This window comes from Eurosta solidaginis, chromosome 3 (assembly GCF_040869045.1).
Source record: "Eurosta solidaginis isolate ZX-2024a chromosome 3, ASM4086904v1, whole genome shotgun sequence".
NCBI lineage: Eukaryota > Metazoa > Arthropoda > Insecta > Diptera > Tephritidae > Eurosta > Eurosta solidaginis.
This window is the reverse complement of record NC_090321.1, coordinates 8,920,676-8,943,293: the sequence shown is the minus strand read 5'-3', so window position 1 is coordinate 8,943,293 and position 22,618 is coordinate 8,920,676. Positions and strand designations below refer to the sequence as shown.

At 36.8% G+C, this 22,618-nt stretch overlaps 1 protein-coding gene across 6 annotated transcripts in view; it reads left to right on the top strand.

Annotated features, from left to right (window-relative positions):
* Nucleotides 1–22,618, top strand: part of Buffy (BCL2 family apoptosis regulator buffy) — an 83,552-nt gene that overhangs the window by 25,165 nt on the left and 35,769 nt on the right. The window contains exon 1 of one of the 6 annotated variants that reach the window (XM_067770673.1): nt 20,660–20,867. The exons of the other annotated variants lie outside the window; for them this stretch is intronic. The gene's annotated coding sequence lies outside the window, so the exon portion shown is untranslated. Of the gene's footprint in view, nt 1–20,659; nt 20,868–22,618 lie in introns of those variants that run through there. 6 annotated transcript variants of the gene reach the window in all.

Sequence of the window (22,618 nt, the reverse complement as noted above, 5' to 3'; positions counted from 1 at the left end):
ATTGGACAAATGAAACCACAACAGCTTTCGAAAATGTTAAAAAACTTTTTGCCAAAAATACTTTACTTACACATTTCGACAAAAATGGTATTTTATCATTAGCAGTAGATGCATCAAATGTTGCTATTGGAGCAGTTCTTCAACAAACTAGCAATAATATACTAGAACCCTTAGCTTATTTTTCAAGAAAATTAACTACAACAGAAACTAAATATTCAACATTTGATCGTGAACTTTTGGCTATTTATAATTCAATTAAACATTTTAAACATTTTCTTGAAGGTAGAACTTTTACTATTTATACTGATCATAAACCTTTAATTCATGTTCTAAATTCTAAAGTAGATAGATCTCCTCGTCAACTACGTCACCTTGAATATATTGCTCAATTTACAAATGATATTCAATATATACGTGGAAAAGACAACATAGTTGCCGACACACTTTCCCGTATTCCAGAAATAAATGCAATTTCAACTCAAGATATAAATTTAGAAACTTTATATAAAGAACAGCAAACTGATACATTTTTACAAAAAACCATTTCTGATCCAAATTCTAAAAATAATTTAAAAGAAATTCATATTCCAATTATTAATTTAAACATATGGTGTGATGTTTCTCTACAACCTTTTCGACCTTATGTTCCACATTCTATGAGAAGAATTATATTTGACAAAATTCACTCATTATCTCATCCAAGTATAAGAACAACTAGAAAATTAATTCAAAATAAATATTATTGGCCTAACATGCGTAAAGAAATTAACGATTGGACTTCATCTTGCATCAATTGTCAAAAATCCAAAATTTCAAGACATACTAAATCTCCTATCCAAAAAATTCAAATACCATCAGGCCGTTTTGAACATATTCATATGGATATTGTTGGACCTCTTCCAATTTCAAATGGAAATTGTTATATTTTAACAATTATTGACAGATTTTCACGTTGGCCTGAAGCTTATCCGCTTAAAGATATTTCAACAAATACTATAGTAAAAACTTTTATTCAAAATTATATACCACGATTTGGTATACCATTAAATATTACAGTAGATCAAGGTTCACAATTCACCTCAAAATTTTTTACAGAATTAACTAAACTTTTAGGTTCTCATAAAATTCATACATCTCCTTACCATCCCCAAGCAAATGGCATGATAGAGAGATTTCATCGAACTTTAAAAGCAGCAATTATAGCATCAAACGACTCGGTTCATTGGTCTGACATTTTACCATTCATTCTACTTGGTTTACGAACTTCTATTAAAGAAGATTTAAAATGTTCATCTGCTGAACTTGTTTATGGCCAAACACTTAGAATACCTGGTGAATTAATTATTTCAAATAGTAATAAAGAACATGATTTTTCTAATGACGCTCTTCATAAAATAAGAGAATATTTTTCACTTGTTCGTTCTAAAGTTTTTCATCATAACAAAGAAAATGTTTTCGTTCCTAAACAATTAGAAAATTGTGAGTATGTTTTTGTTAAAGTTCTTCGTAAATCTAATTTAGAATCACCTTATGAAGGACCTTTTAAAGTTATATCTAAGAAACATAAAACATTTACAATTCAATACAATAATACTATTAAAAATATTTCAATTGATTTACTTAAACCAGCAAACATACTTATTAACACTAATTTAAATACAAATACATTAAACAACAAAAAACAAAAAAAGGTTACATTTAATATTAATTAATAATTTGTTTGTTTCAAATTTTCTTGGAGGGGGAGTAAATATAGTGTTAACTACTTTGTACTCTTTACTTTAATTTTTAAAATAATTTTAATTGAGTTTTCGTGTTAACTTAAAATTTTGAATAACTTCAAAAAAAGAAAATTCTAATTAGTTAGAAAATATCTAAACTCAAAAATAAACAAAATATAAATTTTTAAAAACAAAATCAAAATAAAAGATTTTTTAAATATCAACTTGAATGTTGATATAGTGGCCATTTGGCCACGTTCGTATTACTTAAAAAATGCCCTGCTGTGTAGTAATGAATTTTGATGACATTTAACTATGTAGGTACGAGAAATTATTTAACAATGTTATTACTAAAGGTTTTGGGCTCTCCTCTTCCACGGGAATAATTTGATACACAGCGTTCTATGTTGAGCATATGTAAAGTTAACGCTTTCAAAAAATATGTATGTCTTACTTCCAATAAAAATATTCCTTGGGTCAAGATACTTAGTATTCCAAATTATGTACACTGAAATTTTTTAAATATCCAATATTTTGATATAATCATTGTACCTAAAATGGTTCACATTGTACTTTATATTGATCGTATAATATCGGCAGACAAACTTTTTCTGATTCAACTTTTTCGTGCAGTTGTATAGCAGAAACGCCATCCACACCGAAGATCCTGGTTTCACTCCCCGGGTAAAGGATTATGTATTGAGGACCTAGATTGTAACAAATTGTCAGGAAAAAGTCCTTGAAATAATGAGTCACTAAATGAACTAAATAGAATGAGAAACAATAGGCAATTAAATAAAGACTAAAAACTTGAAAATAAAATAATTAAAAAAAATTTTTTATATAAACGGTTTTATTGAAAACAATACTTACATGAAGAAATAATAATACCGAAAGCTAGAAAATAATTAGGGAGGTCCTAGGTACTAGTCATCACACTCCTCATCAAACTAGGGCGTTGATCAGACAATTAAATAAAAGCGTTGGGTGCGTGAAATTTCTAAAAATGTGAGGCGTAGCATAACCTGATTAAGGTTCAGTTGGTCTTATATATGACTATCAATAGAAATTTGACGCGTCCAACACTTTTATTTAATTGTCTGATCAACGCCCTAGATTGATGAGGAGTGTGATGACTAGTACCTGGGACCTACCTAATTATTTTCTAGCTTTCGGTATTATTATTACTTCATGTAATTATTTTCTAGCTTTCAGTATTATTATTACTTCATGTAAGTATTGTTTTCAATAAAACCGTTTACTTCAAATTTTTTTTAAATTACTTTATTTTATTTATTTATAGCAGAAACGCCATTAAATTCAGGCATGCTTAACCAACGAAACGATATCATTTCGTTACGATAATCAACGTTAATAAACGAAACGAAGTCATTTCGTTTCGTTTATTAACGTTAAGATCGTTAAATTAACGAAATGATTTCGTTTCGTTTTCTGCCATATCAAAACGAAATCAAATCGTTTATGTTGATTATTAATTTCAAACTATGCTGGCAAAGCTGATTGATGGCGGAGTCATTAAAGGTGAAAGCATTATCCAAGCTGATTGCAACTTTTCTCATGAATTTTGACAGTACGAACATTTCTCAGAGTATTTTTGACATTACCACCAACGAATTACACAAACAAATTACATAGAGTTTGTGTGTGTATGTGCGCTCGTTGTTGCCACCTTACGGCTTCACCATGGCTATAGCATTGCCAGCACAGTTCAAACATAAAGTATCACGTTTCTGTTAACGTTTTTAACGCTAACGAAAGCTTTTCGTTTCGGTTAAAAACGAGAGACAATTTATCTTGATAATTTCTTTATCGATAATATTTCGAAGTGTTTCAACGGAAACGGTGGAAATTTTTTGATAAACGATTAGCTTAACGTTAAGGTGCATCCCTGATTAAATTCCAGACACAAGAATAGAAAATATAGCCAGCCGCATCGCAGTGTGAGGCGTACGCAAGAAGATACTTTCCAGAGTGAGCCAACGTGTAAAATAAATTCCTAGAATCCTTGCGTTGTTTAATTTCTTAAACTCATTGATTTGTTTTGGGATGTGTGAGAAAAATTTAAATATCGACATCCCAAACGAAATGTAAGACTTTTAAAATTTTTACATAGGATTCCTTTATACAAATTTTTTAAGGGTCACTTTTTATTTGATGCGTGGATGTATTGCTTCACAAACTGCATTTGGAAGAATTTTTTTTAAGCTGAAATAGTGACAAAAATTTATTACGAAAAGTGTTTGATGACCGATCGAAATATATAGCCACCAAAATAATATTTTCTGATTAGCCGCTTGTTTTATCAACAATTAACGAAAATTGGTTTGCCTCAAGATCCACAAATTTTCTAAATTATCTGCTAGTTGAAATAAGTACCATTATTCTGCTACATATTAATGACAGCAGGTTTTTGGGTAAGAAATCCGTTGAGGTAAATTGAAAATTATATATAAGGATTAATAAAGGTGTAGAAAATTTTGTGGGCAGTTTTGTACATTTTAACTTCAGTGAAAAAGAAAAAAAAGTACCAAAACCTTGGTTACAGCTTAAAAAGGACCAAAATTTAAAGAAATGGACCATCGTACCAAATGGGGTTCGAAAGGACAATTTCTGGTCGAAATGGACCAAAGTGGCAACCGTGCTTACATATTTATAAACAGCCATAACTGCCTCTAAGGGTATTGTAGTGTGATAATTTTTCAAAAATGCAAGCCGATTATCAATTGGAGCACAACCGGCTAAACGATTTTGGGCCTCATATAACAAAGTACGCCAAAAATCCGATAACTAACGACAATTAAACAGATAGAATGTGGTTGAGCCATGCTCTTCGTGGTTTTGCAGCTCAGTTGGAACCTGCCCCTGATTCTGACATGAAGGGTCCTAACCCATTAGAATAAAAGGACATATTTGACAATAAGTTCACTCAACAATATATGGTTCTCCCTAATACCCACATACGTATGTCAACGTTAACACAAACAACATCAGCCTTGAAGTGCAGCGAATCACTCTTGCCAATAAATGCTACTTTGGACTTAAAGCTGGAGTCATTGGTGCCGTATGTCGTATCGCTGTATCCGTATCCCTAACGTAATCAGCTGTTTATCGTTACGACGGTAAACCAAAACCCAATTGGTTGGCTACGATACGGTTACGACCTTAGCGGCACCAATAATCGATTGCATTGATTCTCATAAGGTTGGTCGAATCAGCTGTTAAAAGGTGACCGATACGGTTACCGATAAAGCACCAATGTCTCCAGCTCAAAGGGCAATTTAACAGTAAATTCCTCTCTCGGCAAATGAAATCATGAGTCACTTATATATGATGCAGAAGCATATACCATGACAACGTCAGACGGGGTGGCTCTGGGAAAGTTTTGCGAGAAAAAATTTTCGAAAGATTTATTGTCCTCTGTGCGTCGGCGACGGCGAGCACTGGAAATATTTAATGATGGCCTGGAAACTAACTTTAACACAATCCACAATGCCAGCATCAAAACCCAACGGAGAGTCACTCCTGTCAACAAACGCTATTTTGGACTAATTTGGGTAATTTAGAAGTACCTCTATACGGAAACGAATATAAAGCTTCACAAATCACTTATCGTAGCCGTCCTTCTGCGGAAGCATGAATGCTGATAACATCAGAGGGGGACGGCTCTAAGAGTAACTATTCAAAAGAAAAGTTCTACGAGGGATTTATATTGGCAAGGGCGAGTATCGTAGAAAATTTAATGGCGCGCTGTATGAACCTTATGCGGACATCAACATAGTCGAAAGAATTGGTTGTTATTCGAGTGAAGGAGATACTCCAGTGCAAAAGATATCTTTAGCGGCAGAGAAATAGGGAGCGCCTTCTCCGTTAAAAGGATCAGGTGAAAAGTGATTCGTGTTCCCTTAATATTTCCAAAAGGGAGAAAGGTTGCGCAACTTAAAACTTATCTTAATTAAATGTTAATATACTTCGGAACGTGTTTGCATTATCTTTTCCGATGTAACCTTAATGTCGTAATCTACATTAAGAAGAACTCGCCCGTTCAGTCTATCCTGAAGCATTGTACCTCAGAGCCAAGTTTGTATTCTTCGCAGCGAAGAAAAATACCTTTTAACTCTTGGTTTGAAAGGTAGGAAAGATCTTTTTGTCACATATTTTAAAGCGTTTAGATGGTATTAGGGGGAAGAGAGAAAAAGAGAACTCTCTCTCAGTTCCTTAACATGGATTTGTAACTGTAATAATAGTAATAAATTGGACTTGGAGGAGAACTGTTCTTCAGGAAACTGGCAAATCGTTTAACGAATTAGGGAAAATAGCACGAAATAGAGATAATTGGAAAACTTTTGTTGAATCCTAAGCTCCTAATGGAGTATGGAATAATAATAATAATAATAATAATCAATCCTTGACAGTGGTCGGTATAACCACCGCGTGTACTTCAGCCCCGAAAACAAGTTACAAATGTTAAAAAAATACTACATAATTATTAATATATTTATATAAATGAGCAAATATAATTATTCGCAAAAATCGATTCAAGATTTAAGGTGCCAAATTATTTAAAATGTCACACGTTCAGCAATTACACTTAATTTTTTAAGTTGTTTAACCGCGATCTTTGTGGCTTTACGTCATTTGACTTATTTTGTCACAACTGCTGTTAAAATAGCTCTTGGAGCATTGGAACATTAGCCCGGTCGCAAGACGGATGTAAAAAATGTGTGGGGCTAAATTCTCACGAAGCTTGCTGTGTATTAATAGTTTATATATACGACTCGAAAACGAGGGTTGTTGAATAAGAAAGATTAGGATAGACCATGTAAAATGCTGCTGTAACAGCTGTTACCGCAAACAGAACCTTAACTGTACAATACAGTATAATTCATTATTCCTTCTATATATCGAAGCTCTCTTCGCCACCTTGAAGGCGTTACTATTGTATCTATGCTTCGTCGATGACTGCACGATAATGGCAACAGGTTGCGACACAGCCATTGACGAGATATGGAATGAAACGAACAACCATCTCCCTAGTCTGTCCAGTTTCCTCGCCTCGCAAAACCTGACTTGTCACCGACCACATCCTCGGCGACCTTATTTACAACGTGAACAAAGCAAATGTCGACCATGTTGGACATACACGTTGATTCCATTACGCTACCTACTGTCTATCATCCAAAAATGCTGAATATGACGTTCGATCAGAATGTACCTAAAATAGAGAGTCGTAACAAAATCCACAAATCTCTCTCAGCAGTACTTTTAGTAAAGATCAGTGTTGCCAGGTGATGCAAAAAAAAGAAGCTAGATTGGCAAAAAAAAAAAGGTTAGAAAAGGCTAAATTTAGAAAAAAAAGAAGCTAAAAAAAGGCCAGAAATTTTTTGGTTAATTCATTAAATTTTTTTTGTAAAACAACTTATTAACATAACTTAAGCATAACTTCCTGTTTCAAAACATATCAGGCACATTTTCTTTGACTAGCACATGGAATTACTTTAAATGATTGCATATGTGTATATACATAACAAAAATATTACAAACTAATTATTTATATAAAATATTCCCCGTCAGAAGAATCATAAGAGCTTATGTCTGGGTATAAAGTTTGGCTATTTACCATAGATATGAGATCATAGGTAATTTCAAAGTCATTACAACATTTAGATAAGCGTTTTAACGAGCATAATATTAAGCAGCGCATTAAGCATTTTAATTTTTAGTTTGTTCGTTAATTTAGTTTTCACAATTTTCATGCCACTAAAAACTCTTTCAACCTCCGCGTTACTGAGTGGTAATACTAAAAAACTAAATATGAATTCGACAAGTTCTAAAAAGGGAGGTTCGTTTAATGCATTTTTACATTCTCGGACTTGCGACCAAAATTCCATGGTGGAGTGTACATTTTTCCATTGTATAGTTATAAGTTTTCGCCACTGCAGCTCTTCGAATTTCAGCAGCTTTCAACGAATTTTCAGCAGAAGAAGAATTAATCTTTTGTAGAGAACTCATATTATTAGGTATTAGGTGTTCACAGGAACTATTGAAATTATTTTATTTTAGAAATTTTTAAAAATATATTCGGAGTAAAAAAGGCTAGAAAAAAGTCACGAAGCTAAACACAAAATTTCGAGGCTAAAGGAAAAAAAAAGGCTAAATCTAGCTTGGAAAAGGCTAACCTGGCAACACTGGCAAAGATACGCTCATTACGAATTATAAAGCGCGTTCTCAACATGGTCGTCGAGCCTAAGGGATACACACTGGAACAAACTACAGGCCTGTCAAAACACTGCTACTGTCTTCTTATTTCCCCAGAACGGAGAGAAATTAAATGCTGAACAAACGCATAAACCTCGGCCAAAAATCTCTTGGAAGGTTAGTGCGTCTTGTATTTATTTTGTAGCCGCAAAAAATTACTTCGAATCCCACTATTTAGGGCCTTCTCTTATCAGTTAAAGAGAAACACGAATGATACAACTTTCTAAAATATATCGGTTACCCGTAATCGCTTGTCCTCAAGTCGAGCAAAAACCCACCAGATCGCGGAGAAATCTAGAAAATCTTATAGTAGAAGGAAGTTTCAAGAACCATCATATTGTCACGGATATTAACAGCACTAAGTTATACCATCACTAAGGCGATGCCAAGGCCACGATAAGCAGTATTTACGTCAATAATCAAATCATGTATACACATATATAAGGCAGCCGAAAGATGTCACACACAGATGCATTTACTTATACGCCTATGTATGCGCGAGAGACTGTAAACTACAAACATTCACATAAATAATTCAATCATTATGTATCTACATAAACGAATAACTAATTGCGTCTACACATATGTACGTATACGAGCAGCGGAGCGTCAATGCACAAACACATGCATATATCTTATCTGAGTTGTCACAAGAGAGAGCAATAATTTGTGCACGTAGTTGTGGCTGGCAATTTTGTAGCCGAACTAACTAGTAACTTCTGGAAATCGAAGAGCCTAGAAGTATGCAGCGTAAACTATAAAAGCGGAGCAGGCGAGTAAGAAGTAATTCAGTTTGATTTGAGTTGTCAAGCAGTTTGATTAAGACGATATCTAGCGAGCAATAGCAGTGTTATTTTGAGTAGTAGAGTTTCATTGAGCTATCAATCAGTGTGGTTATTCAGCAAGCTATTCGTTGCACAGTTTGTTATTGTGAAGTACTTTAATAAAGGCCATTTTGTATTATTACAAATTGGAGTTATTTATTCAACAGTTTAGCGATACGAACGTTGGCAGTAGATTGCAAATAAGAGCATTTGCAGTAAATTCGTTACAATTGGTGTCAGAAGAGGAATTGTTGAATAAATTCCAGAGGACAACAAGGACATGGCAAAGTTCAGTGAATTGAAGATCCAGCAACTGAAGAGGGAGTTGGAGAGCCGTGGATTGAATACAAGCGGCGTTAAACTTGAACTTCAGGCACGGCTACGGGAGGCAATGGAAGTAGAAGGAATTGACGTGGAAGAGTATGACTTTCATCTTGATGGCGAGGAAATAACAAAAATGGAAGAGACAGTTACGCAGACAGTTACGAGCACAGACTTGAACATGATTTTGGCTGCAATATCTGCTCAAACATCGACAATGGCACCTCAACTGGAATCACAGGAGACACGTATAACATCCAAGATGGAAACTCAACTGGAAGAACAGAAAACATATATGGCATCCAAGATGGAATCACAGAAGACACGTATAACATCCAAGATGGAAACTCAACTGGAAGAACAGAAAACATATATGGCATCCAAGATGGAATCACAGGAGACACATATTGCAGAAATGTCGTCAGAAATAACATCGAAGATAGAAGCACAAGAAACACGGATATCCGAAATGTCGGCGCAAATTTCAGCACAGATATCATCGCAGATCTCTGCTCAACTGGAAGAGCAAGAAGGACGAATTTCCTCGAAGTTGGAGGCGCAAGATACAAAAATTTTACAGTTTGAAGAAAAAAATCGAGGCCGAGGTGGATGCTTTGAGAGGACGTATCGAGCAGTTGCAACTAAATCGCCCAGCAGTTTCAACGAGTAATCCAAAGGTAAAGACACCATCCTTTGACGGTTCTGTTCCTTTTCAGGTCTTTAAGCTACAGTTTGAGAAGACCGCAGCAGTGAACCAATGGAATGCTGAAGATAAAGTTGCAGCTCTGTTCGTGGCACTGAAAGGGCCTGCCGCGGAAATCTTACAGACTATTCCAGAGTACGAACGGAACAGTTATGACGCATTGATGGCTGCTGTAGAACGGCGATACGGAAGCGAACACAGGAAACAGATATTTCAAATAGAATTGCAAAACCGCTACCAAAAAGCTAACGAGACTTTGCAGGAGTTTGCTTCGGACATTGAAAGATTGGCTCATCTTGCAAATGCGGATGCACCCGTGGAATACACGGAAAGAGTGAAGATTCAGAGCTTTATAAATGGCATACGGGACGTCGAAACGAAGCGAGCCACATACGCGAACCCAAAGCAAACATTTTCTGAAACGGTATCCCATGCATTGACTCAGGAAACGGCGTCATTATTGAGTAAACCAGCATACAAAGCTCATCGTGTGGAAGTAGAAAGGCCGGAGTGGGTAGATACAATTTTGGAAGCTCTGAAGGGATCACAACAGAAAAATGCCGGAGTTATGAAATGTTTCAAGTGCGGTAACCCAGGTCACATTGCACGTCATTGCAGTAGCAATTCCAATAGTTCCAACAATGTGGGTGGCCCTAAACGCAGAGCTGAAGGAGACGAGCAAATCTCCAAATCCACTCAATCGTTAAACTAAAGCGAGTCAGCCGCAAGGGGCGACAGCTGGCTCCCTCAATTGAATGCCCCATAATCTCTATCTCGCAAATTGGAAGAAGGTCAAGCAATCTTACTGTCGGAGGACATGTGGATGGAAAGGAACGTTTACTGACTGTAGATACGGGTGCATCCCATTCCATCATTCGATCAGATTTAGTCAACAAGAAGATAAGGCCATTGCTTGGAGCAAGATTACGTACAGCCACGGGAGAGGACACCCAGGTAATTGGAGAAGTAGAATGTGAAGTAGCAATTGGGAACATCACGGTACTTCACAATTTTATAGTGGCAGGTATTGTTGATGAAATCATAATTGGAGTGGACTTCTTAATCAACCAAGGCATCAAGATCGATATGCAAAGCAAGACGATGCGATATAAGAACATGGATGTGCCACTTAATTTCGGCTACGAGAGAGGCTACAGCAGTAAACGAGTGCTGGTGGAAGAGAGTCAGCAAATACCACCAAAATCAGAAGCAGTCATCTGGGCAAAGGTAGATGGAGATTGTGGGACAAACAAATTGTGGGTTGTCGAAGCAGCAAATAAATCAGCACTGAACATACTTGTAGGAAAAACCCTGGCTATGACAAAACAAGATGGACGTATTCCGGTAAGAGTACTCAATGAGTTCAAGTCACCATTCAATTTGACAAAAGGAGCTATTTTGGGAAGATGCCAAGAGGCCGAAGTAGTTATTAACTGTGAACAGCTCCAGGAATACGTTTCATCTAGTAATACTGATCTTTCAAATGATATCACGGCATGGACGCATGGGCTAGAGGAAGCCTATCAGAGTAAGGCAAAACAACTGCTCATAAAATACGCGAACATATTTGACCAGGATGGTTCCAAACCAGGCCGCATCATCAAATTGACACTGGAGATGCGAGGCCGATCCGTCAAGCTCCACGTAGTGTTCCACTGGCGAAGCGGGAAGTTGTGAGTCAAATCATACAAGAAATGAGTGACAGTGGCGTCATCGAACCATCAGCTAGTCCATGGAGCTCACCGGTAGTACTTGTAAAGAAGAAGGATGGAAAAATGAGGTTTTGCGTGGACTACCGAAAGTTGAATGACGTTACGAAAAAGGATAGCTACCCGTTACCAAGAATTGACGACACTCTGGACTCGCTATCTGGTACGAAATGGTTTTCCACACTGGACTTGAAAAGTGGCTACTGGCAAGTTGAGGTGAAGGAGGAAGATAAAGAGAAAACAGCCTTCAGTGTCGGTGATGGTCTTTGGCAATTTACAGTGATGCCTTTTGGACTTTGCAATGCACCAGCTACTTTTGAGAGACTCATGGACCAGGTACTGAAAGGACTACATTGGAAAACATGCTTGGTGTACCTGGACGACATCATCGTATTGGGCAAGAGTTTTGATGAACATCTTAAAAACTTGGAGGAAGTTTTCCAGAGAATAGCTGGCGCTGGTCGGAAGTTAAGTCCCAAAAAGTGTACGCTGTTTAAAAAGGAAGTAAATTATTTGGGCCACAAGGTAACGACAGAAGGTGTCTGTACAGCGAATGAAAAGATAGAGGCAGTAAAGGATTGGCCAAGACCACAGAATCTGCATGAATTGAGAAGTTTCCTTGGGTTGTGCACATATTACCGCCGATTTGTACCAAATTTTGCCAGCGTAGCCCATAGTCTCCACGAGCTAACAAGGAAAAATAAAGCTTTTGAATGGAAGAAGGACCAAGAAGTAGCTTTCCAAACATTGAAAGAGCGGTTGTGCACTGCCCCAATGTTGGCATACCCGATTCCAGGAGCAACGTTTATTCTAGATACAGATGCGAGCGGATATGCTATAGGAGGCGTTTTATCACAACTGGTCGATGGACAAGAGAAGGTAGTTGCATATTACAGCCGTTCAATTGGAAAACCAGAGAGGAACTATTGCGTTACACGGAGAGAGCTGTTGGCATTGGTAGAGTGCATTAAACATTTTCACAAATACCTCTACGGCCAGCGATTCCGTGCCAGGACAGATCACGCAGCGTTGAAATGGCTTCTGCAGTTCCGTAATCCGGAAGGACAATTGGCACGGTGGATCGAGCGACTACAAAGCTATGACTTTTCCATTGAGCATCGAAAAGGTAGTACCCATGGAAATGCTGATGCAATGTCACGAAGACCATGTAGTCTGGAATGCAAGCACTGCTCAAAGGCCGAGGCTAAAGAAGACATTATAGATTTCCGGCTAATGACTATAACGTGTACGGATGAATGGGACAAGGAAATACTAAGAAAGTGTCAGCTAGAAGATACAGATCTGTCACATGTTATGCAAGGGCTCGAACGAAACGAAAGACCAAGCAGAGAGGAGATGTCAGCAGAGAGTCCCATTGCGAAGTCATATTGGGCACAGTGGAACAGTTTAGAATTGATATCCGGTTGCTTGCATCGAGTATGGGAGAGTGAGGATGGTCAATGCAAGAAGAAACTGATAGTTGTTCCCAGGAAGAGGATTCCTGACGTGCTCAGCGAGCTGCACAATGGTCCAAGTGGAGGTCATCTTGGAATCACGAAGACACTCGAAAAAATTAAGCAGAGATTCTATTGGGTTGGTTGCCGTCAGTCGGTCACCGAGTGGATTGCCAACTGCGAGGTATGCAATAGAGCGAAAGGGCCCAAAACCCGAAGTCATGGCCAGATGAAGCAGTATATTTCAGGTGCACCATTTGAAAGGATCGCCATGGATGTCGCAGGTCCATTTCCTACTAGCAACCGCGGAAACAAATACGTACTGGTGGTTATGGATTATTTCAGTAAATGGCCAGAGGTATACCCAAATAATATGCAAATAAGAGCATTTGCAGTAAATTCGTTACAATATATATTATTTCTAATTGCTGTTTTTATGTCCCTTTTCGCTCTTACTTAGAATCCAAATCTATAAATAAAGTTTTGGTTGTAAAGATGGAGATTCGGGCTATTTGCGAGCTTTGGGCAGTTTTGGTGGTAGTGCTTTTGTTTAGCTATATTTTATTAAAATAATTTGTTAAAAATAAACGATTGTGAGCACACAAAGAAATCTATTTCTACTATGGCACTATTGTGAATATTTGCACTGCATTACTGGCAGCTGCGACCATACGCCAGATTTTAATTGATTGATAGAACAGCTGATTTCTGTTGATATTTGATAAGAGACTTTTATATTGGTTGCGCAAGATGCGCACGGGTCCGGCTCGTTGAGACTTAAAGCCATTACGCAAATGCCAGCAGTTTAATGTACAATATTTATCTACTAAAAACGTATGCAAATCATTACCGGTAATCGACAACATAGTCGCACAATCAGCGTGGTTGTTATTGTCCGTTACTAGAGCACGACCAGGAATTTCCACCTACAATGCGCTAGCAAGCTAGCCATTTCAATAAGCCGCCAAGTCAAATTCTTGCACTCACGCATTGATCTACACAAAACCGGCATTGACGACGTACGGCTCTCGTATACATTGAACTCGTCTAATGTAGCAGTCTTTACTATACCAAATGCGGTAGTGTGGGAAGTGCTCGCGCGTACTTTATTTACTTTAACATTGCGGGGAACGGACTGAAACCTGTATACCACAATGTGACGCAATACTCCTCGTAGTGAATGAATAGAGCAAACTTCAATGGGCATAGCAAACTAGAGAAAAACAAGTAAGGAAGGCTAAGTTCGGGTGTAACCGAACATTACATACTCAGCTGAGAGCTATGGAGACAAAATAAGGGAAAATCACCATGTAGGAAAATTAACCTAGGGTAACCCTGGAATGTGTTTGTATGACATGTGTATCGAAGGGAAGGTATTAAAGAGTATTTTAAGAGGGAGTAGGCCATAGTTCTATGGGTGGACGCTATTTAGGGATATCGCCATAAAGGTGGACCAGAGCTGACTCTAGAATTTGTTTGTACGATATGGGTATCAAACGAAAGGTGTTAAGGAGTATTTTTAAAGGGCGTGGGCCTTAGTTCGAGATATCGCCATAAAGGTGAACCAGGGGTGACTCTAGAATTTGTTTGTACGACGCCTTTTCGAGACATCGCCATAAAGGTGGACCAGGGGTGACTCTAGAATGCGTTTGTACAATATGGGTATCAAATGAAAGGTGTTAATGAGTATTTTAAAAGGGAGTGGGCCTTAGTTATATAGGTGGATGCTTTTTCGAGATATCGCCATAAAGGTGGAGCAGGGGTGACTGTAGAATTTGTTTGTAAGTTATGGGTATCAAATGAAAGGTGTTAATGAGTATTTTGAAAGGGCGTGGCTTTAGTTCTAGAGGTGGACGCCTTTTCGAGATATCGCCATAAAGGTGGACCAGCGTGACTCTAGAATTTGTTTGTAAGATATGGGTATCAAATGAAAGGTGTTAATGAGTATTTTAAAATGGCGTGGGCCTTTGTTATATAGGTGGATGCTTTTTCGAGATATCGCCATAAAGGTGGACCAGGGGTGACTGTAGAATTTGTTTGTAAGTTATGGGTATCAAATGAAAGGTGTTAATGAGTATTTTGAAAGGGCGGGGCCTTAGTTCTAGAGGTGGACGCCTTTTCGAGATATCGCCATAAAGGTGAACCAGGGGTGACTCTAGAATTTGTTTGTACGACGCTTTTTCGAGATATCGCCATAAAGGTGGACAAGGGGTGACTGTATAATTTGTTTGTAAGTTATGGGTATCAAATGAAAGGTGTTAATGAGTATTTTGAAAGGGCGTGGCTTTAGTTCTAGAGGTGGACGCCTTTTCGAGATATCGCCATAAAGGTGGACCAGCGTGACTCTAGAATTTGTTTGTAAGATATGGGTATCAAATGAAAGGTGTTAATGAGTATTTTAAAATGGCGTGGGCCTTAGTTATATAGGTGGATGCTTTTTCGAGATATCGCCATGAAGGTGGACCAGGGGTGACTGTAGAATTTGTTTGTAAGTTATGGGTATCAAATGAAAGGTGTTAATGAGTATTTTGAAAGGGCGTGGCCTTAGTTCTAGAGGTGGACGCCTTTTCGAGATATCGCCATAAAGGTGGACCAGGGGCGACTCTAGAATTTGTTTGTAAGATATGGGTATGAAATGAAAGGTGTTAATGAGTATTTTAAAAGGGTGTGGGCCTTAGTTCGAGATATCGCCATAAAGGTGGGCCAGGGGTGTCTCTAGAATTTGTTTGTACGATATGGGTGTCAAATGAAAAGTGTTAATAAGTATTTTAAAAGGGAGTGGGCCTTAGTTCTATAGGTGGACGCCTTTTCGAGATATCGCCATAAAGGTGGACCAGCGTGACTCTAGAATTTGTTTGTAAGATATGGGCATCAAATGAAAGGTGTTAATGAGTATTTTAAAAGGGAGTGGGCCTTAGTTCTATAGGTGGACGCCTTTTCGAGATATCGCCATAAAGGTTGACCAGCGTGACTCTAGAATTTGTTTGTAAGATATGGGTATCAAATGAAAGGTGTTAATGAGTATTTTAAAAGGGAGTGGTGGTAGTTGTATATGTGAAGGAGTTTTCGAGATATTGACCAAAATGTGGACCAGGGTGACCCAGAACATCATCTGTCGGGTACCGCTAATTTATTTATATATGTAATACCACGAACAGTATTCCTGCCAAGATTCGAAGAGCTTTTGATTTCGCCCTGCAGAACTTTTTCATTTTCTTCTACTTAATATGGTAGGTGTCACACCCATTTTGCAAAGTTTTTTCTAAAGTTATATTTTGCGTCAATAAACCAATCCAATTAACATGTTTCATCCCTTTTTTCGTATTTGGTATAGAATTATGGCTTTTTTTTCATTTTTCGTAATTTTCGATATCGAAAAAGTGGGCGTGGTCATAATGGGATTTCGGCCATTTTTTACAACAATACAAAGTGAGTTGAGATAAGTACGTGAACTGAGTTTAGTAAAGATATATCGATTATTGCTCAAGATATCGTGTTAACGGCCGAGCGGAAGGACAGACGGTCGACTGTGTATAAAAACTGGGCGTGGCTTCAACCGATTTCGCCCTTTTTCACAGAAAATAGTTATCGTCCTAGACTCTAAGCCCCTACCAAATTTCACAAGGATTTGTAAATTTTTGTTGGACTTATGGCATTAAAAGTATCCTAGACAAATTAAATAAAAAAGGGCGGAGCCACGCCCATTTTGAAATTTTCTATTATTTTTGTATTTTATTGAACCATATCATTACTGGAGTCGAATGTTGACATAATTTACTTATATACTGTAAAGATATTAAATTTTTTGTTAAAATTTGACTTAAAAAAAAAATTTTTTTAAAGTGGGCATGGTCGTTCTCCGATTTTCCTAATTTTTATTAAGCATACATATAGTAACATAAATAACGTTCCTGCCAAATTTCATCATGATAACTGCATTGACTGCCAAATTACAGCTTGCAAAACTTTTAAATTACCTTCTTTTAAAAGTGGGCGGTGCCACGCCCATTGTCCCAAATTTTACTAATTTTTATTCTGCGTCATAAGTTCCACTCACCTACCAAGTTTCATCGCTTTATCCGTCTTTGGTAATGAATTGTCGAACTTTTTCTATTTTTCGAAATTTTCGATACCGAAAAAGTGGGCGTGGTTATAGTCCGATATCGTTCATTTTAAATAGCGATCTGAGATGAATGCCCAGGAACCTACATGCCAAATTTCATCAAGATACCTCAAAATTTACTCAAGTTATCGTGTTAACGGGCAGACGGACGGACGGGCGGACATGGCTCAATCAAATTTTTTTCGATACTGATGATTTTGATATATGGAAGTCCATATCTATCTCGATTCCTTTATACCTGTAAAACCAACCGTTATCCAATCAAAGTTAATATACTCTGTGAGCTCTGCTCAACTGAGTATAATAATATTAAATAAATTTAAGCAACATTTTGAATAAGTTACGACTGATAAACAAACTTAAGTAGTACTTTAGGTAGGAATAAACATACAACAAGGGCTTAATGAATTCGAGTACCCCCTACTATTGCCGTTGAGAATTTTATTTTTAAATGTTTTTAGTACAGTCTTTGTTGTAATGTAGCTTAATTATACTTCGGAATAATTGCATTAACGTGAGACGCATTTTTTAACCCTTCAACTGCTATGTAATCGTTGTGGCCTCTAAAGTTATTGAATTTTAGACGTATAGGACGGCCTCAATCGCCTACGGAGGAAGCTTGTGCTCTTTAGTTGCTGTTGCTTCGTGAAACTGCTCTGTGGGGCATCATGACTACTGCTCGTTCCATCTGAAAAAAACCCACCTTTTTCTTGTGTCCTTAACACTTAGATGAATTTAAAATTAAATGCAGATCATGAAGCTATCGTATCGTTTCAAGGCATTATAAACCTATAATTCTTAAACAATGCAGAAGCAATATCCAACTACACGAATCTTTTCTATGTTTGTGTGAAGATTATAACTCTTACTCGAGAATAATTGATCTTTCGGACTCGCTGTTTGCCATAAAAATAAAAAATAATTAAAAAATTATATTTATACTTTTAATCTATTGTATTTTGTGAATCTATATTTCTCAGCTGATGAGTTTCTCTGTAGCTGAGCGGTTTTAGATCTCGGCGCTTAAGAAGCCACTGCCTCTCAAAGACTCGGTAACAAAAAAAATTATAAATAACACATAAATAAGAATTAGGATAAAAAAAAGGTATGTATGAATTAAAAAAAAAAACAAAAACAGGATTAGCCTGGTTTCATCGGGCCACTTGAGGGCAGTGCGCTGCCACAACGTCCGAGAAAAAATAAATAAAAAATAAAATAAAAATGGATTGATAAGACAATCCCCGAAGGTTTAGAGAGCGTGGTCGATGTTGATGGTCCTTTCCCAAATATTGATCTGTTACTTACTTACTTAATTGGCGCTTAACCGTCTAAACGGTTATGACCGTTCAACAAAGCGCGCCAGTCGCTCCTTCGCTCCGCAAACCGGCGCCAATTGGTCATACCAAGGGAGTTTAAATCGTTTTCCACCTGATCCTTCCAACGGAGTGGGGGCCGCCCTCTACCTCTGCTTCCATAGGCGGGTTCCGATAGAAACACTTTCTTGGCCGGAGCATAACATGGCCTAGCCAGCGCAGCAGCTGCGTTTTAATTCGCTGATCTATGTTGATGTCTGCGTATAGCTCGTACAGCTCATCATTAAATCTTCTTCGGTACTCGCCATCGCCAACGCGTATTGATCCGTTACGTTGCGGAAAATAGCATCCTGTTACTACATTAATACCATAGTGGGAACAATTTGTTATAACCAAGTTGAACCTTATAGGTCTAGATTGATCCTGTGCTGTTTAGGTATGCTGCTTAAATTCTCTTGATAAAGATAAAGTTAATGAAATAGGATTATAGGGGATGGCTTAATGCTCAACGTGGCTCAACGCCATTTTTCATAACCGTTTACTCTTTACAGAAAACTCAAAAAATTCAGGCATACAGGCAATTCTGCTTTGAAGTCGAAAAGGAGATGGTTTGCTTCGATCCTCATTTCACGGGTCTTATCCGGGAATGGCATCAATTCTACTATTAATACTGTTGCCTCAAGTCCTTATATTCGGGATGTGACCTGTATTTTCCATCGTGATATCCTTCGCTATTTACTAATGCTCAGAAATGTTTCCTCCATAGCTCGAGCGTGCTTTGTAGGACAGTTGTCAGGTCGACATTACTGTTTGTGCGGCATTCGGGCCTGACTTGAAACTTTCTACCGTATTTCTTGGAAGCGTTTTCGGGCATTATTCTTATCAACGAGCATCTCTAGCTCGTTATAATCACGCTCTACGGTTATCTCTTATCTAACTAGGCATCTCCATTCCGTCTTCTAAAGACAATACATCACATTCACATTAGGGGTTCATACGTAGTAGAGGTAGGACTTTTCGGACAAAATACTAAGTCTTTGCCCATCCAGGCCTTGTCGTGAGCATGCAGGAGTTTTCTATAATGGCAGGGCCAACGATCGAATGGCTTTTATGGGTGATTATCGCAGAAGTCCTTTCGTCCGTCCCCTATGCGAAGAATAGGCGCAGATTAACGAAGGCAAGAACGACTGTACTTGGCGGCACAACTCTTTCGCTACCGCAAATATCACGATCCAATACCATGCTTCTGCTTGTACGCATTTTTCCTCTTCTTAGAACTATCGTCTACTTTCAAAATATATGCAAGTATATTACCTACAATTAATCCATACATGGGTTATCTAAAAATATTGGTTGTTGTTATGTTTGTGTATAATTATGCAAACATGTTTAAACTTTAATTTGCAGCGGCGACCTCTTTGAGCGTATAAAAGCACCTTACAAGTTTATTAGTTACCTTTGAACCGTTTGCTGTGCTGTATCTGCTTAAATTTCGAAGTTTTTTTTTTTTTCAAAGCGTTGAAGTATTTCTGTGTATGTAGATAATAAATGCTAGCCCGCACCAAAAGTTAGTCGCAGCTTAAAAATAAGTGAAATTTTAAACATGGTTTACTCTCGAACTTAAATACATATTGGTATACAAGCGGATCGTATTGACTTATATCATTCTAAAAACAAATATTTAACGGCTTTGCACCTGTATGCACAAAGGATGCGTTATTATTGTTATTTGTGTTTTTGTTTAACTTAAATTTATATTTATTAAATTTTCTTCCCTGCTCAGACATGTTGTTGTCCAATGTCGATGAATGAAGTGTTGATTATGTTAATATGTATACATGTATGAGCAAGCATGTGCACGTTTACATTGCTAACAATACATTCGAGTAATACAATGGAGATGGCGGGTCGTTTACACAAAGCTACTGTTTTATTGACTTTTCAAAATGTTTCACCTGAGTACACTGACTCATAAAAGGGCGGTTGCAACTATTATACCGGTATAAAAACTACTTTTGTAACTGAGTAAAATATCTTTCCAAAATTATTTTGTAAAAACGAGAAAATAAATTGAAGTACATGCATAAGAAAACACAACAACGATTGTCGAAAAATATTAGGTAGTAATTTTTTGCCTTTCTCCTTTTTTATTATATTTATGTTTTATTATTATTTGTATTAATATTAATTATCAATTTTTTTAGGTTGAAGGAACCAATAACCGACGCCAATAATATCGTTATAAGTAAACTGATTCTAATAAAAAAAAATTTAATAAAACCTAATCCATTCAAAAAGAATTTTTACACACATATATCAATAAAAACAATCAGGACCGTTTTGACCACCTCTAGCTATACCCAGCTGTCCTTGTACACAGGCTATTATAACTTGGATTGGTTAACGGTTGGTTGTATGTACAGGTAAAAAGGAATCGAGATAAGTATAGAAATCATCAATATCGAAAAAGAATTTGACTAAGCCACGTCAGTCCGTCTGTCCGTCCGCTAAGACTATAACTTCAGCAAATATTGATATACCGAATTCGTATACGGGCTTATCTGGACCCAGAATATATTGGTATTGAAAATAGGCGAAATCGGACGAAAACCACGCCCACTTCTGCGATATCGAAAATTTAGAGAAATTAGATAATTAATATCGCTAAGCTTATGAAATTTGGTGGGTTGGTTGGTTTTATAACGCAAAACATATATCCAAAAAAAATTGGAATATGGGCATGGCAGCACCCGCATTTAGAAGAAGAACATTTGGAAGTTTAACAAGCCGCAAATCAAAAACCAATGAAGATATTATATTGAAATTTGGCAGAGATACTATCCTTGCCAAATTATATAGACTGAGTGAAGATAATCCAAATCGGTTTAACCATACTCACTTTTCCTAAAGGTCTTACCTTAACAAAGTTTGCAATAACTCAATGGTATTTACCTACATTTGACTGATATTCTATCTCAGTATTTATATGGTTGAGCTAAGAACAAAACTTAAACAAATTTTGAAAATGGACGTGACTCGCCCCTTTTTTGATATTTTTCCAAAATACTTTTAATGTCATAAATCAAACAAAAATCTCCCAATAAGAACGAAATTTTTTTCATAGCTACAACTGTTAAACATAATTTTTACCCGCTCAAGTTCATTAGTGGTAGTCTCTGTATCCTTTTTGCTGCTCTTGAACGAAAATAAGTTCATGATAGAACCATATACATATGGGGTATTCCATCCCATTTCGACGAATTTTGAACCCGACCCCTTTAGAATTGGCTGAAAGTTTTTCTTATTTTTCTAGCTTACGAAAGACGTTGTTCAGAATTTTTTCAAATTTTTTTATCCAACTCAAAAGAAGTTATGAATTTAAAAAAAAAAAAAAACATGTTTACTCTGTCAGTCATTAATCCTGGTTATTTTAATCGTAGATTACCATAATATATAAAGAAAAGAATACTTAAACATCATTTTCTTACATTTTTTTGTTATGTAAATAAAATTGATAAAAAAAAATTTTATTTTTTAAAATTTTTTTTTCAATTAAATAAAAAAAAAATATAAAAAAAAATTGGCCTACTCCGGTATTAGTGGGGATGATTGCAGAATTGATTGAAGTTTTTTATGAGAAAAAAAAATGGCGAAATTCGAGAAATCTCGAAAAACTGAAAAATTAAAAAAAAACTTTAAAAATTTTTTTGTATTTTTTCCGAAAAGTATATTTAAAAACAAATTTAAAAAAAGATCCCAAACGGTCAATTTTTGAAAAAGTTATGGCATTTTGAAAACATAAACGGTGTTTTTTTAAAATTCATAACTTTTTTTGAGTTAGATGAAAAAATTTGAAAAAATTCTGAAAAACGTCTTTCGTAAGCTAGAAAAAGAAGAAAAACTTTCAGTCAATTCTAAAGGGGTCGGGTTCAAAATTGGTCGAAATGGGATGGAATACCCCATATGTATTATTGCGCAGCGCTAAAACACTATTAACCAAACAAAGCAAACAACAACAACGTTTCAAGTGCACAGCTGGGTATGTAATGTTCGGTTTCACCCGAGCTTAGACTAGAAACTAACCGGACGGTAGCATCCCTTCAGATAGTTTCATTTGACATTTCACCAGTACACAGTGAACAACCCCCAGTTCAATAGATATTTGTAAATTTGT